At 51.8% G+C, this 13,239-nt stretch overlaps 1 long non-coding RNA gene across 2 annotated transcripts in view; it reads right to left on the reverse strand.

Moving 5' to 3' along the window:
- LOC138848808 (uncharacterized) overlaps nt 1-13,239 on the reverse strand; it is a 64,384-nt gene that overhangs the window by 22,160 nt on the left and 28,985 nt on the right. The window lies entirely within an intron of this gene.

The raw sequence follows: 13,239 nt of genomic DNA on the forward strand, positions 1-13,239 counted from the left end.
GGGGAATAAAGAGAGGAGTCCCTTTGCCAAAGAGTGGTACAACACTCCCTACGTGTTCATGGAAAAATAGAATTAAATGATACGTTTATTTGGGTGCAAAAAAATTCTGAAATCTATGTAGTTTTTCCATAATATGCACTTTTCTCTTCATGTTTTCAAGACTTCTCATGGGCATGGACTTCAAACTGTTTTGCAGCAAAATAAACTTACCTTTTAATTCCATTGTCCGTGACCTCATTAAAGCACCCATGTCAAAATAAACAAAACCGACAAAAGCAGGCCTTTGTGTGCCTGGAATGCAGGCTCTGTTCATTGGAAGCCCAAGGATCGGCCTTTAAATGCTATCGTCATAGCAAAGAGCAGGTACCCGCAGCCCTCAACCTCAGTGGGGCTCAGTGCACTTCACGACAGGTGTGGGCAAGCATGCAGGAGGCTGGGAGGGCCTCCCTCCACCCCTTCCCCCTCCCTTCCTTGAGGGAGCCTCCTTTCTCTGTGGACCCCTTGGTGCAGGGTTCCCTATCACCCATCAATCTTCCTTAAAGGTGTCTCCAGGACGTCACCTCCAGGCTGGAATGCCTGGAAGGCTTCCCAGTGCCTGGGCCCAGGAGATGAACTGGGATGTGCTGTTCTGCGCCGAGGCTGCCAGCCTTGCCATCCAGGTATAACTCAATCTTCCCTTCCCCAGCGTGAGACCCCTGCTCTAAGCAGCCCACCTGCCTCCAGACCTCGTTTACAACAGCCAGCGTGGCCCCAACCCTTTCTGTGTCCCTACCTGTTAAGATTTGCAAGACCCCGAGCCCTACGCTCCACGGCCCATGGGTGGGCGCACGGCTCTGGAGCTGCGCTGCCATCCTTTGGCCCCCCACCTCTCCCTCCTCCTCCCTCTACAACCTGAACTGAGCTGCGGAGGGGACGCCTGAGGGCAGCTACCGCCTCCCACAGGAAATGATCCTGCCCACGACCCAGTCCAATTCCTACCAAGAGCAGGCCCTCAAAGACAGGTTTTGAGCCCCATGGCCCCTGCACACTGTGGATACTTAATAAATGGTTGTTGAATGCATTTTTTATAAGATAGGCTTTGAAAGGCACAACTGAGTTTAACTGTAAAAATCGAATACTTGGAGGGCTGGCTCCGTGGCTCACTTGGTTAATCCTCCGCCTGTGGCACCAGCATCCCATATGGGCACCGGGTTCTAGTCCCGGTTGCTCCTCTTCCAGTCCAGCTCTCTGTGTGGCCTGGGAAGGCAGTGGAGGATGGCCCAAGTGCTTGGGCCCTGAACTCACATGGGAGACCAGGAGGAAGCACCTGGCTCCTGACTTCAGATCGGCGCAGTGTGCCGGCTGTAGCGGCCATTTGGGGAGTGAACCAACGGAAGGAAGACCTTTCTCTCTGTCTCTCTCTGTCTCTCACTGTCTAACTCTGCCTGTCAAATAAAAAAAAAAAAAATAGACTACTTGGGCTGTGAGCTAAGAAAGCTCACGCAAACTCTCTGACTTCGTAGAAGCCCGTGAAGTTTCCACCAACAGGTTCATTTTCTTACAGTCACGTTGGTGCGGAGCAGTGTTCACCTTCCCTGCAGGGAGGGGGAGGAGCTGGCAAAGAGGCAAAGCCTGGGGACACGAATGTAGAGGTCCCTGGGGGACGCTAAGCTGTCCCCTGCCTGCTTCTCTTCTGCAGAGTCTTCGTGGTGTGAAATAAAATCTGTAGAGGCCACTGGTATGCACTGGGTTCCTGCACTGGGCCCAGCAAACCAAACCCTAGAGAGCTGAATCGCAGTAACGGAGGAGCTTTAGTCGGCTGTGGGAGGCTCGGCGCACCGATTAGCCAATCAGGCTGCAACCTGGCTGCCTCTGCACCTCACTCCTGCTCCCTACAGAGCAGTCAGCTCCCGGGAGTTCTCCGAGCCTGAACGGGCTCTGAGGGCTGCCCGAAGCATGGATCCTTTTTTGGGTTTTGCTTTGCTTTGTTTTCAGTCACTCAAATATGTAAACTTGGGGCCAGTGTGCTGCGCAGTAGGCTAAGCCTCCACCTGTGGTGCTGGCATCCCATAAGGGCACTGGTTTGTGCCCTGGCTGCTCTACTTCCCATCCAGCTCTCAGCTATGGCCTGGGAAAACAGTAGAAGACGGCCCAAGTCCTTGGGCCCCTGCACCAACATGGGAGACCTGGAAGAAGCTCCTGACTCCTGGCTCCTGGCTTCAGCTAGGTCCAGCTCCAGCCATTGCAGCCATGTGGGGAGTGAACCAGTGGATGGAAGACCTTTCTCTCTGTCTCTCTGTCTGTAACTCTACTTCTCAAATGTATTAAAAAAAAAAAAAAAAAACCTTCATTGCATTTAATTCTTCTAGGGGATTTTCCTTGAGAAATAATAAGTATGAGGGAACTTCAAAAAGTATTTAGGAAAATGGAATTACAAGTTTATTTTGGTGCAAAAGTTTTTGAAATCTAGGCATCATTTTTTTTTTCATCAGACGTATTTTCCCTTGAATTGTTGGAAGACACCGGTGTATCTGTGAGATGGCAAAGCCTTCGTGCACATAGTGTGAGCTCGGGCTTTCTGTAACAGTTGCAGGCTACCGGAAACTGGCGGAGGCCTGGCAGCCAAGGAGAACACATCTCTCTGGGCTTCTAAAACCAACCAATGGGGCTGGAAAGCAGCCTGTTTGCTTTAAGCCCAGGGCCTGGGTCCTCCTCAGATGCAGGGACTCGTAGCAGCCAGAGGCAACACCCAGCATCCGCTTCCTTCGGGGCCAGCCCTTGTGGAGTGGAGAAGTAAGATGTCCTTGGACCCATGCTTCCCTGCACCTGTCCTGGGCCCTTGTGGCCTCAGAGGCTGAACCTAGAGCCAGGAGGACATGGCCACTTTTATTTTTAAACCGATGAGGAGGAGGAGGCCTTGTGGTGCAGCGGGCTAAGCTGCCCCCTGTGACACTGGCACCCCCTGGTTTGAGTTCCCGCTGCTCTGCTTTCTGTCCCTGCTAATGTACCTGGGAAGGCCTGGGAGGATGGCGCAAGTGCTTGGGCCCCTGCCACCCGTATGCAGTTTTTGGCTCCAGGATTTGGCCTGCCCTAACCTGGGCTGTTGTGGCCATTTGGGGAGTGAGCCAGCAGATGAAAGAGCTCTCTCTCTCTCTCTCTCTCTCTCTCTGAGTATCCCCCTCTCTGTCACTCTGCCTGTTGAATGAATAAATAAATAAATATTTTTTTAAAAACAACACAGAAGAACATGAGATTTGAGACAAGTCCAAGCCCAGGTGCCCAGAACCTACAGAATGTAGCCATGCCCCTGGGGTGAAGTTCACTGGGGTCCCTGACACTGAGGAAGTCCCTAGCGAAAATCCCCAGCAAGGAGGCAATCCCTAGGGATGGAGAAGCGGCAATCCATTCGGGTACAGACCTCCAGGTTGTGATCCAGGTCACAGCCATTCTCAGCCCGTCCTGCTGCTCCCCTGACTTGTGCTCAATAACCCTAACTCTGCTCAATCTCTCGGACTATGCTGCGGGATTCTTTTACCAGCGGCAACACGGATCTCAATCAATCGCTTCCCGCCACACCTGGGATCACACCTTTTGCACCAGGTAAGCAACAAAGGTTGGGGGGAGGGTTTCAGATGTGCTGGGTAGGAAATGTAGGCAGTAAGGTCCGAGGCACAGAGGAAAGAGGCACTCAGGTGAGCAGTGGGGTGAGTGGCCTTCACACACACAGGGTGGGACACACAGGCGAGGGACATTTGTCCTGCTCTGGGGGCGGGGACCGGGCATGGGACAGATGGGGGCCACAGGGAGAGGGTGCTCAGTGCAACAGCAGGTCCGGGGCGTGTTTCTAAGAACCTGGGTTCTGTGTGTTGCTTCAGACAGCTTCTTGTCACCAAGCTGGCGTATGCGGGAAGTGAAAGTGTAAAATACAGTGGTTTCAGAAATAAGGTGTTTATGCACCTCCGACGTTTTGAAAACTATTATGCTAGCAGCCAGTTCTAAAAGTTACAAAAATTAAGTGAAATGCTGTAAGTTTCTTAACTTCTGATCATTTCAAAGAAGTCCCAAGAGCATGGAAAGGCATCTTTACTTTTATTAGCACATTTCGGAGTGTTCTGTCACATAAAGGACTCAAATTTAAAAAAACAAACAAAAAAAGAAATTAAATTGTACTCTGCGTTACAAGACAAGGGGAGAACTGTCTCCAGCCTCCCCTCTCTCTGTCCCCTTGAGCAGACATGATGGGGGGTGTCTGGACAGTCTTGTTTGTCTCCCCCCAAGACAATCTCACCAGGCCCTGTAACAAGGCTGGTCCCCACCCCAGCTTTAGCAGAGAGCACAGGAAACGGACGGCTTCACCTGTACCTTGGGTGCAAAGCATGGGAGCTGGGGCAAGGCCAGGGTCCCGGAGGAACATGTGGCCTTTCAAAGCAAGCCCTGGCCCTCAGCTGCACAGAGGTCTCCGGACCAGAGGTGTGCAGATGGCTGCAGGGTCCTGGGAAAGGCCAGTGTCCTCTCCCACTTCATACAGTGAGCAGAAGGATGCCCTCAGAGCCCAAGGTGAAGGTCAAGGTCGGGATGGATAGAGTGAGATTTTTCCTCCTACAGATCACTCTTTGGGCCAGGGACACTAAAAGCTGTGTGTCTATATCACGGCCTGGAGCCCTCAATTCTGGACTTTTCGTCTGTAACTCATCCAAAACCCAGCTACATGGGGACCTCAGCATGGATCTCTCGCTCCCTTTGAGGCTGAGCACGGTCATCCTGGGAATCCCGGGACAGAACCGAGGCTGCAAATGCTAAGTTAGTGAGGAGCAGACATTTAAGTCCAGGCGCCAACACTGTGGAGCCGCAGGTTACACTGCTGCTTGCAACACCAGCATCCTACGCTGGAGCATTGGTTGCAGTCCCGGCTCTCCACTTACAATTCAGCTCCCTGCCAATGCACCTGGGGAAGCAGCAGAGGATGGCCCAAGGACTTGGGCCCCTGCCACCCACATGGGAGAGTTGGATGGAGTTCCAGGCTCCTGGCTTCAGCCTGGCCCAGTCTTGGCCTCGTAGAGATTCACTCCCTGATTTGGGGAGTGAATCAGCAGATAGAAGATTTGTGTGTGTCTGTGTGTGTGTGTTCCTAGGTCTCTGTCACCTTTAAAGAAATAAAATAAATCTTTTGCAAAATAAATAAATAAAGGAGCCGGCGCCGCGGCTCACTAGGCTAATCCTCCGCCTTGTGGCACCGGCACACCGGGTTCTAGTCCCAGTCGGGGCACAGGATTCTGTCCCCGTTGCCCCTCTTCCTGTCCAGCTCTCAGCTGTGGCCCGGGAGTGCAGTGGAGGATGGCCCAAGTACTTGGGCCCTGCACCCCATGGGAGACCAGGAGAAGCACCTGGCTCCTGCCATCGGATCAGCGCGGTGCGCCGGCAGCAGTGCACCAGCCGCGGCGGCCATTGGAGGGTGAACCAACGGCAAAGGAAGACCTTTCTCTCTGTCTCTCTCTCTCTCACTGTCCACTCTGCCTGTCAAAAAATAAAAAATAAATAAATAAATAAATAAAGGAAAGAAAAACAAGCACTGGGGTAGGTGCTTGGCTCAGCAATTAAGACGCCACTTAAGGTGAGCACATCCCACAGCTTATCTCGGTTTGATACCGTGCGCCAGCTCCTGACTCCAGTTGCCTGCTCAGACAGATCTTGAGAGGCCGTGGTGACGGCTCAGCTGAGTGGATTCTTGCCACCCATGTGGGAAACCTGGATGGAGTTCCTGTCCCAGCTTCAGTCGCAGCCAGGGGCTGCTGTAGGCATGCAGAGAACTCGCCATCAGACGGCAGCTCTCTCTCTCTCTCTCTCTCTCTCTCTCTGTCCCAGATGAATCTTAAGAACAGCATGCTCCTCAAGCAGCAGGACAAAAAGACGCGTGTTCACAAGCCAGCAAATGGGTGTGCCGGCCCCCAGCCTCACAGCGGAGGCAGCCTGGCCAATGATTACTCCCGAAGGGGTCCCCATCGCAGACCTTAAAGGCCGTGAGCAGTCTGCATGCAGCGACTAAGCTTTTCATTGTTGGAACTTTGAGAAGGTACAGACAAGCAAACCACTTGGGAGATCTTTAAACAGAACCTAGGCTGGGCTCAGGATCAGTGTAGAGCTGGACCTGACTTCTCTTTTACCCGGTCAATAACAGATTCTTGGCGGACAACTGGGACACCTCCAAATTCACATCTCCCCGGGACACTGAGAGAAGGGAGCGTGGGCACTGGGTGCCATCACCCAGGCTGACCAGGGACGGCTTTCGGGCTGCTGTGAACAACGCCTTAGCCTGCACAATTGGTGCATGACAGAAGTGTACGTCTCACAGCTCTGGAGGCTGGGAAGCGCACAGTGAACGTGCTAGCAGGTTGCTCGCTCCTCATACGTGGCACCTTCCGGCAGAAGAGGCAGGACAACTTCCTTTTATAAGGTCACCAATCCCGTTCCCGAGGGAATCGCTTCCTCAAAGGTCCCTCCTCTTAATGCTATCACTTTGGGGATTAAGCTTCCGCATGTGAATTAGGGGCAAGGTAAGAAGTCAGACCACCACAGCCAGCCCTCAGTGCGAAAGCACCGCCTTGGATTTCTACAGCTCCATCCTCCTGCAAGTGGCGCCCAGAAGTCTCGGGCATCACTGCCTTTAAGGTTCACCCATCACAGGGTTCAGGTTTGCACCCTACTCCCTCGCACAGACCACGGCTCTGGGGCCAGCCTCCCACTGCCCCCAAGGGACCTGGAAGGCAGCCTTGCTTTGGGGCCTCTGCAGGGTCCTTCCTTTACATAGTGTGAGACCACCACCTCTTCAGGGTCACCACCCCCACCCCCATGGGCCTACTTCTCCAAAGCCCTCAGATCTCAGCAGGAAAACTTCGTCCAGAACACCTGTCACTGGCCCCTCACCCACTGCGACTTCCCCCATCAAACTACTCCGCATTGCACTCCTGCTGTGTGCAGTTGCACAGGATGGGCACCTGTTATTGCTGCTCTGACAGCTACCACACACTTAGTGACTTAAAATGACGCTAAGTTACTCTGTTATAATTCTGGAGGTCTGAGGTCCCAAAAGGGTCTTATGGGAAATAAGGTGTAGGCTGGTTCCTTGTGGAGCCTCCACGGGGTAAAGAATGGATTCGCTCCCAGAATTCATTGCCTAGACAAGGAACCAGCCTTCACAAAGAGCGGCACAAATACGTTTCCAATTGCGGTTGTGACCACGTCTTGGGAGGAGAGGCTGGTGCTGGAGGGACTGATATTGGGCATCCGACCGAGACACTGGGCCAGGGAAGGCTCCCCTGAGAAGAACCACCTGGGCTTAGAGGCTGCTCAAGCGTCCACCAGGAAGCACCCTTTGTCCACAGCGTGTCCGCACTGTGTTCTCTCCCCACCTGTTAGTCATCTGAGAGACCTCTCAGTCACCAGGTCCAGTGTCACAGCATCACAGTGCTTACGTTCAAGTCACTCTTATAATGGCCCCAAAGCACAAGGCGTGGTGCTGGCAACGAGGACACAACAAAGACAAGGTGCAAAGTGCTGCCTTCAGTGAAAAAATGAAAGTTCACGACCCACTTAGGAGAGAAAAAAAACTGAAGGCTGAAGCTGTTAAAATCTACAGTACAATAAGATATTCTGAGAAACGCCGTGTTCCCGTAACTCCTGTTGTAGCATGCTATTGTAATTGTTCTATTTTACTACTAGTTATTGTTGTTGAGTCTTTCTTGCCTGACCTATAGGTTAAACTTGATCACAGGTGTGTATGTATAGGACAACACATAGTGCGTGCAGGGATCAGTATGTATAGGACAATGCATAGTGCGTGTAGGGATCAGTATGTAGAGGACAATGCATAGTGCATGTAGGGATCTGTATATGTAGGACAAGGCATAGTGCATGTAGGGATTAGTATATGTAGGACAACGCATGGTGCATGAAGGGATCAGTATGTAGAGGACAATGCATAGTGCGTGTAGGGATCAGTATGCAGAGGACAATGCATAGTGTGTGCAGGGATCAGTATATGTAGGACAATGCATAGTGCATGTAGGGATCAGTATGTAGAGGACAATGCATAGTGTGTGCAGGGATCAGTATGTAGAGGACAATGCATAGTGCATGTAGGGATCAATATATGTAGGACAATGCATAGTGTGTGCAGGGATCAGTATGTAGAGGACAATGCATAGTGCATGTAGGGATCAGTATGTAGAGGACAATGCATAGTGCATGTAGGGATAAGTATGTATGGGACAATGCATAGTGCGTGTAGGGATCAGTATGCAGAGGACAATGCATAGTGCGTGTAGGGATCAGTATGTATGGGACAATGCATAGTGCATGTAGGGATCAGTATGTAGAGGACAATGCATAGTGCATGTAGGGATCACTATGTAGAGGACAATGCATAGTGCGTGCAGGGATCAGTATGTAGAGGACAATGCATAGTGCGTGTAGGGATCAGTATGCGGAGGACAATGCATAGTGCATGTAGGGATCAGTATGTATGGGACAATGCATAGTGCGTGTAGGGATCAGTACATGTAGGACAATACATAGTGTGTGCAGGGATCAGTATATGTAGGACAACGCATAGTGCATGTAGGGATCAGTATGTAGAGGACAATGCATAGTGCGTGTAGGGATCAGTATGTAGAGGACAATGCATAGTGAGTGTAGGGATCAGTACATGTAGGACAATGCATAGTGTGTGCAGGGATCAGTATATGTAGGACAATGCATAGTGCATGTAGGGATCAGTATGTAGAGGACAATGCATAGTACATGTAGGGATCAGTATGTAGAGGACAATACATAGTGCGTGTAGGGATCAGTATGCAGAGGACAATGCATAGTGTGTGCAGGGATCAGTACATGTAGGACAATGCATAGTGTGTGCAGGGATCAGTATATGTAGGACAATGCATAGTGCATGTAGGGATCAGTATGTAGAGGACAATGCATAGTGCAAGTAGGGATCTGGACTATCCATGGTTTCAGGCATCCACGGGGCCTCTTGGAATTTCTGCCCTGCAGGTGAGGGGAGCCCACCAAAGCACTGCCAAGGTTTTGAGGCACAAAGCATGTGTTGGATGGAGACTACAGGCCAGAACACAGAGTGGGGCTCCTCCATGGCCACCAACCTGCTCAGATCACCACCTGGCACCACTGGTCCCAATCACCATGGTCCCAAATCACCAACATAATGTGAGTTGTGCAGTGCAGAACTTGAAGGTGACCAGGTGAGATCCACTGCTCCCTGCCCCTGGCTGCTCATCATTCCGACAACCCTGCTGCTCCTCCCCACCCCTGCAAGCTCGCCCTGGCCAGCCATGCTTGAGCGTACAGTCTCCTCTTTCCTCAGGTTGCCTGCAAGCACAGGCTGGAGACTGGGTCCGCGTGACTCCGGTGCCTGTGAGGCACCTGCATGAAAGTGCACAAGTCAGGGTGGGAGGTTAGGGAATGGCCAGGAGCCTCACCAACGACAGAAAGGTCAGGATTGGACTTCAGGTTCCACATGGAACAGAAGGATTTCCATGTTTTCCAACTTCAAAGTTAATCAACAATTCTCGTCTACATCAATATGTTGGGTTCAAAGTCCGCTTAAGAATGAGTGCCCTGTGCCTTCCCATTGTTACTAGAAGGAGAGTTTGACCAGAAAAAGAAAACCTGCCCTATTTGCACCACCCCAGGCAATATTCTTTGCCATTTTCCTTTTCCTTCTCTGTCTGCCATGTTTCCTTACACGTCCTGTGCCTTTGCTTACGTATGAGGGACAGATTAGGAAGACAGCAACGATAATGCTAATGATGCTTTTTTTTAATTGGAAAATGAGTCTTCAGTCCTTCCTTCCCCCAACCCACATGCATCCACACACTGGGCATCTTGCTAGTGCAAACCTAAGATCCAGACAGCAAGGCCCAACCTTGGTTCAGAAAGGAAACCTGACTACAAGGGAAAGACTCTGAGTGAGAGGTGGGATGGGGTGGGGTGTAGAAGTTACCAGAGTTCTTGTTGACAGCAATTTGGGAACAGGTTGTTGTATTTGAACGCTGAGTCGCTTCCCTGCCCGCTGGCCAAGATCAAGTGCATTTAGAACCTGAACTTGTTCATGCCCTGTGACTTAGTCATTTGGCTTTCAGCTATGCCTCACAAGGAGCAGGGATGTAGGCAAGTCTTGGGATCTCGACGTCTGGCACAGCCTTGTTTGGGAAAGCCAACAGCAGGAAGCAATCTTGATGTCTAACTGAGGAGGATGCCGCATCACGAACAGAAGGCCCACCTGTGCACATGGGCTTGCACCTTCCCTGGGCAGGCAGGGTTTCCTCTGCACCCCGCACCCCACACTAGGGGACACACAGGGAGTCCAGAGGTCCAGATGGACTCCCAGTGGGAAGGCGACAGCAAGGGGTGGCTTTGCGGCCAGAGCAGCACAGCTTCATAGCCCAGCTTGGTCTGACCTTGGCCTTGGCGGTGCTTCTATCTGCCCCTGGAGAAGGGCATTGCTGTTCTGAACCTACAGGGCTCTGGGGGCAACTGCCATTGCCCGTCAGTGGCAACGAGGCCTTGCCCAGGGTCATTGTGCTGGCATAAAGCAGAGCCAGGATTCCACAGGAGGTACAGTCAGCTCCAGAGTCAGACTTCTCTGTTCTTAGCCTGAGCTGCCTCCTCCTAGGTCATCCTCCCCAAAGCCAAGGCAGGAGCCACAGATGGACAGCCAAAAATAAGCAGGGACTCTGGCTGGCGATCTGAACCTGGTCTCTGTACTTGGGACACAAGGAGCCCTTCCAAAGGGTGAGAAAAATCAGCATCTTCCACTGGGAGGCCCTGAGTCCTGGAACTGGGGTGCTGAGGGGGAGCCAAAGAAGCAGTGGTGGCATTGGAAGGAGAGGCCCTGGACCGACCCACACTCGGGGAGGTGCACCCGGTTCCACTGTGCCACCATCAGCGTGATTCACCCACGGAGGAGGATGGAGGAAGTGCTTGGAGTGACCTCTGGAATAGGTCAGGGGCACGGCCCTGGAAGCTCCATGTCGGCAGCTGCCCCTGCCCTGCTGAGGTTCCCAGCTTCTGCTGCCCCAGACCAGGCACCGCTTCCCTCCACTGGCAGTGTTCACCTCCCCTCCACTGGCAATGTTCACTTCCCCTCCACTGGCAGTGTTCACTTCCCCTTTCCCTGGGAAGCAGGTCCTCCTCCTTCTGTCTCTGGACAGCCTTCCTCCAGGTCTCCTTTCCAGAGGGCATCTCTCCAGAGGATGCTGGCTAGTGATGATCTATTTAGAAGCAGGAAGGAACCCCTGGGACAAACTGAACATCGTTCTCGCATGTGAGCAGATCTCCTGGCCCCACAGCAGGAGGCCAAGGCAAGTAATCTGTCAACAGAACTCTCCTTCCAAGCCAGACCCAGGGAGACCAAACTGATGAACCCGCCTCTCTACCTTCCCTTCCATTCTCTCCCTCCTCCCCTCCCCTCCTTTCCCTTCTCCTTCCTTCTTGTCTCCTTTCTCCCCCCCCCTTCCTTCCTTCCTTCTTGCCTCCTTTCTCCCCTTCCTTCCCCTCCTCTTTATAGAGACCAAATGAAAATAAAGTTAAAGCACCCTGAAGATGCTCAGGGCATCAGAGCAAAACACCCCAAAAATCTGTGCAGGGACGTAGACCCCAGCATTTCTAAACAGTCCGACCCAAGACGCAGTCACCTTCCCTGTGATAGAAAAAAAATGACAGACAGACAGAACAAAGGGATGGCGGGCACCCGTATGAAGCACCCGTGGGGTACCAAGGGCACTCAGGAGCCTGTGAGACAGGTCTGGCACTTCCTGTTTGCTGGAGTTGAGAGAGAGATGGGTAGGGACATGGCTGGACCACAAGGTTCTGACTCCACAGCTCAAGCCTCTGACACCACCACTCACGTGCTACTCAAGCCCCCAAAGAGGCTGTTTCAAAACCAGTGACTTTGCCAAAAGACCACAACACAAGTAAAAGCAACCCACATATGTTCACACCTGGGAACTAAACCACAATGAGAACGAATGATACAGGGCCAGCGCTGGGGCACAGCAGGTAAAGCCGCTGCCTGCAATGCAGGCATCCCATAAGGATGCAGGTTCCAGTCCCAGTTGCTCCACTTCCAATCCAGCTCCCGGCTGATGGCCTGGGAGAGCAGGGAAGATGGCCCAAGTCCTTGGGCCCCTGTACACACATGGGAAACCTGGAAGGAGCTCCTGGCTCCTGGCTTTGGCCTGGCCTAGGGCTAGCCTTTGCAACTATCTGGGGAGTGAACCAATGGATGGAAGATCTCTCTGTCCCTTCCTGTATCTAACTCTGTCTTTCAAATAAATAAACAAATCTTTAAGGAGAAAAAAAGAAATAACTTCAGCTAAATATCCAATTTCATCACTCAAAAGTTCTACCTTCCACAAAACACAAGAAAGAAAACAAAATTCAGCCAAGTTCTTCATCAAACAAATAAATAAATAAATAAAAATTAGAAAAAATATAATGATGAATGATAAACAATGATGCAGCACGCGAATAAACCCTGTGACCCAAGTGGGAATGCGGGCTCATGGTAGCTCTTGAGAGCTGAGAGTGGAATATTCTGGAACATAGAAAGCTCATTGTCAAATCATCAGTAGCTCAAACCAGCCATGGCAGAAGTATTACCACCACTGACATTGGTCAACACAACATGGAGGCCTTACATTGCTTTCTGTTGCTTGGTTGGTTTTGCTTATTTATTCTGAGAGCCAACCACCCAGCACAGCCCTGGAGGGATCCTACAGATGCTGAAATAGCCAGATACAAAGAGGACGCTTTATAAAGAGTTCAGGAGCAGGCAAACTCATCACAGCAGTGGTCATGGGGAGGCATGGCACACCACTGGAGCTGGTCACGCTCTATATCTTGATCATGATGGTGGGTACATGTCCAGTGTGTGAATTTGCATTGAGCTGGGGCTGGGACTGTGGCATAGTAGGCTAAGCCTCTGGCTGTGACACTGGCATCCCATATAGGCACCAGTTCGAGTCCTGGCTGCTCCACTTCTGATCCAGCTCCCTGCTAATAGACTGGGAAAAGCATCGGAAGATGGCCCAAGTGCTTGGGCCCCTGCACCCACGTGGGAGACCCAGAAGAAGCTCCTGGCTCCTGGCTTCAGCCTGGCTCAGCCACCATTACAACCACTTGGAGAGTGAACCAGAGGGTGGAAGATCTCTATCTCTATGTTCCCCTCTTTCTCTCTCTGTAACT

The sequence above is a fragment of the Oryctolagus cuniculus genome, chromosome 2, assembly GCF_964237555.1.
Source record: "Oryctolagus cuniculus chromosome 2, mOryCun1.1, whole genome shotgun sequence".
Classification (NCBI taxonomy): Eukaryota; Metazoa; Chordata; class Mammalia; order Lagomorpha; family Leporidae; genus Oryctolagus; species Oryctolagus cuniculus.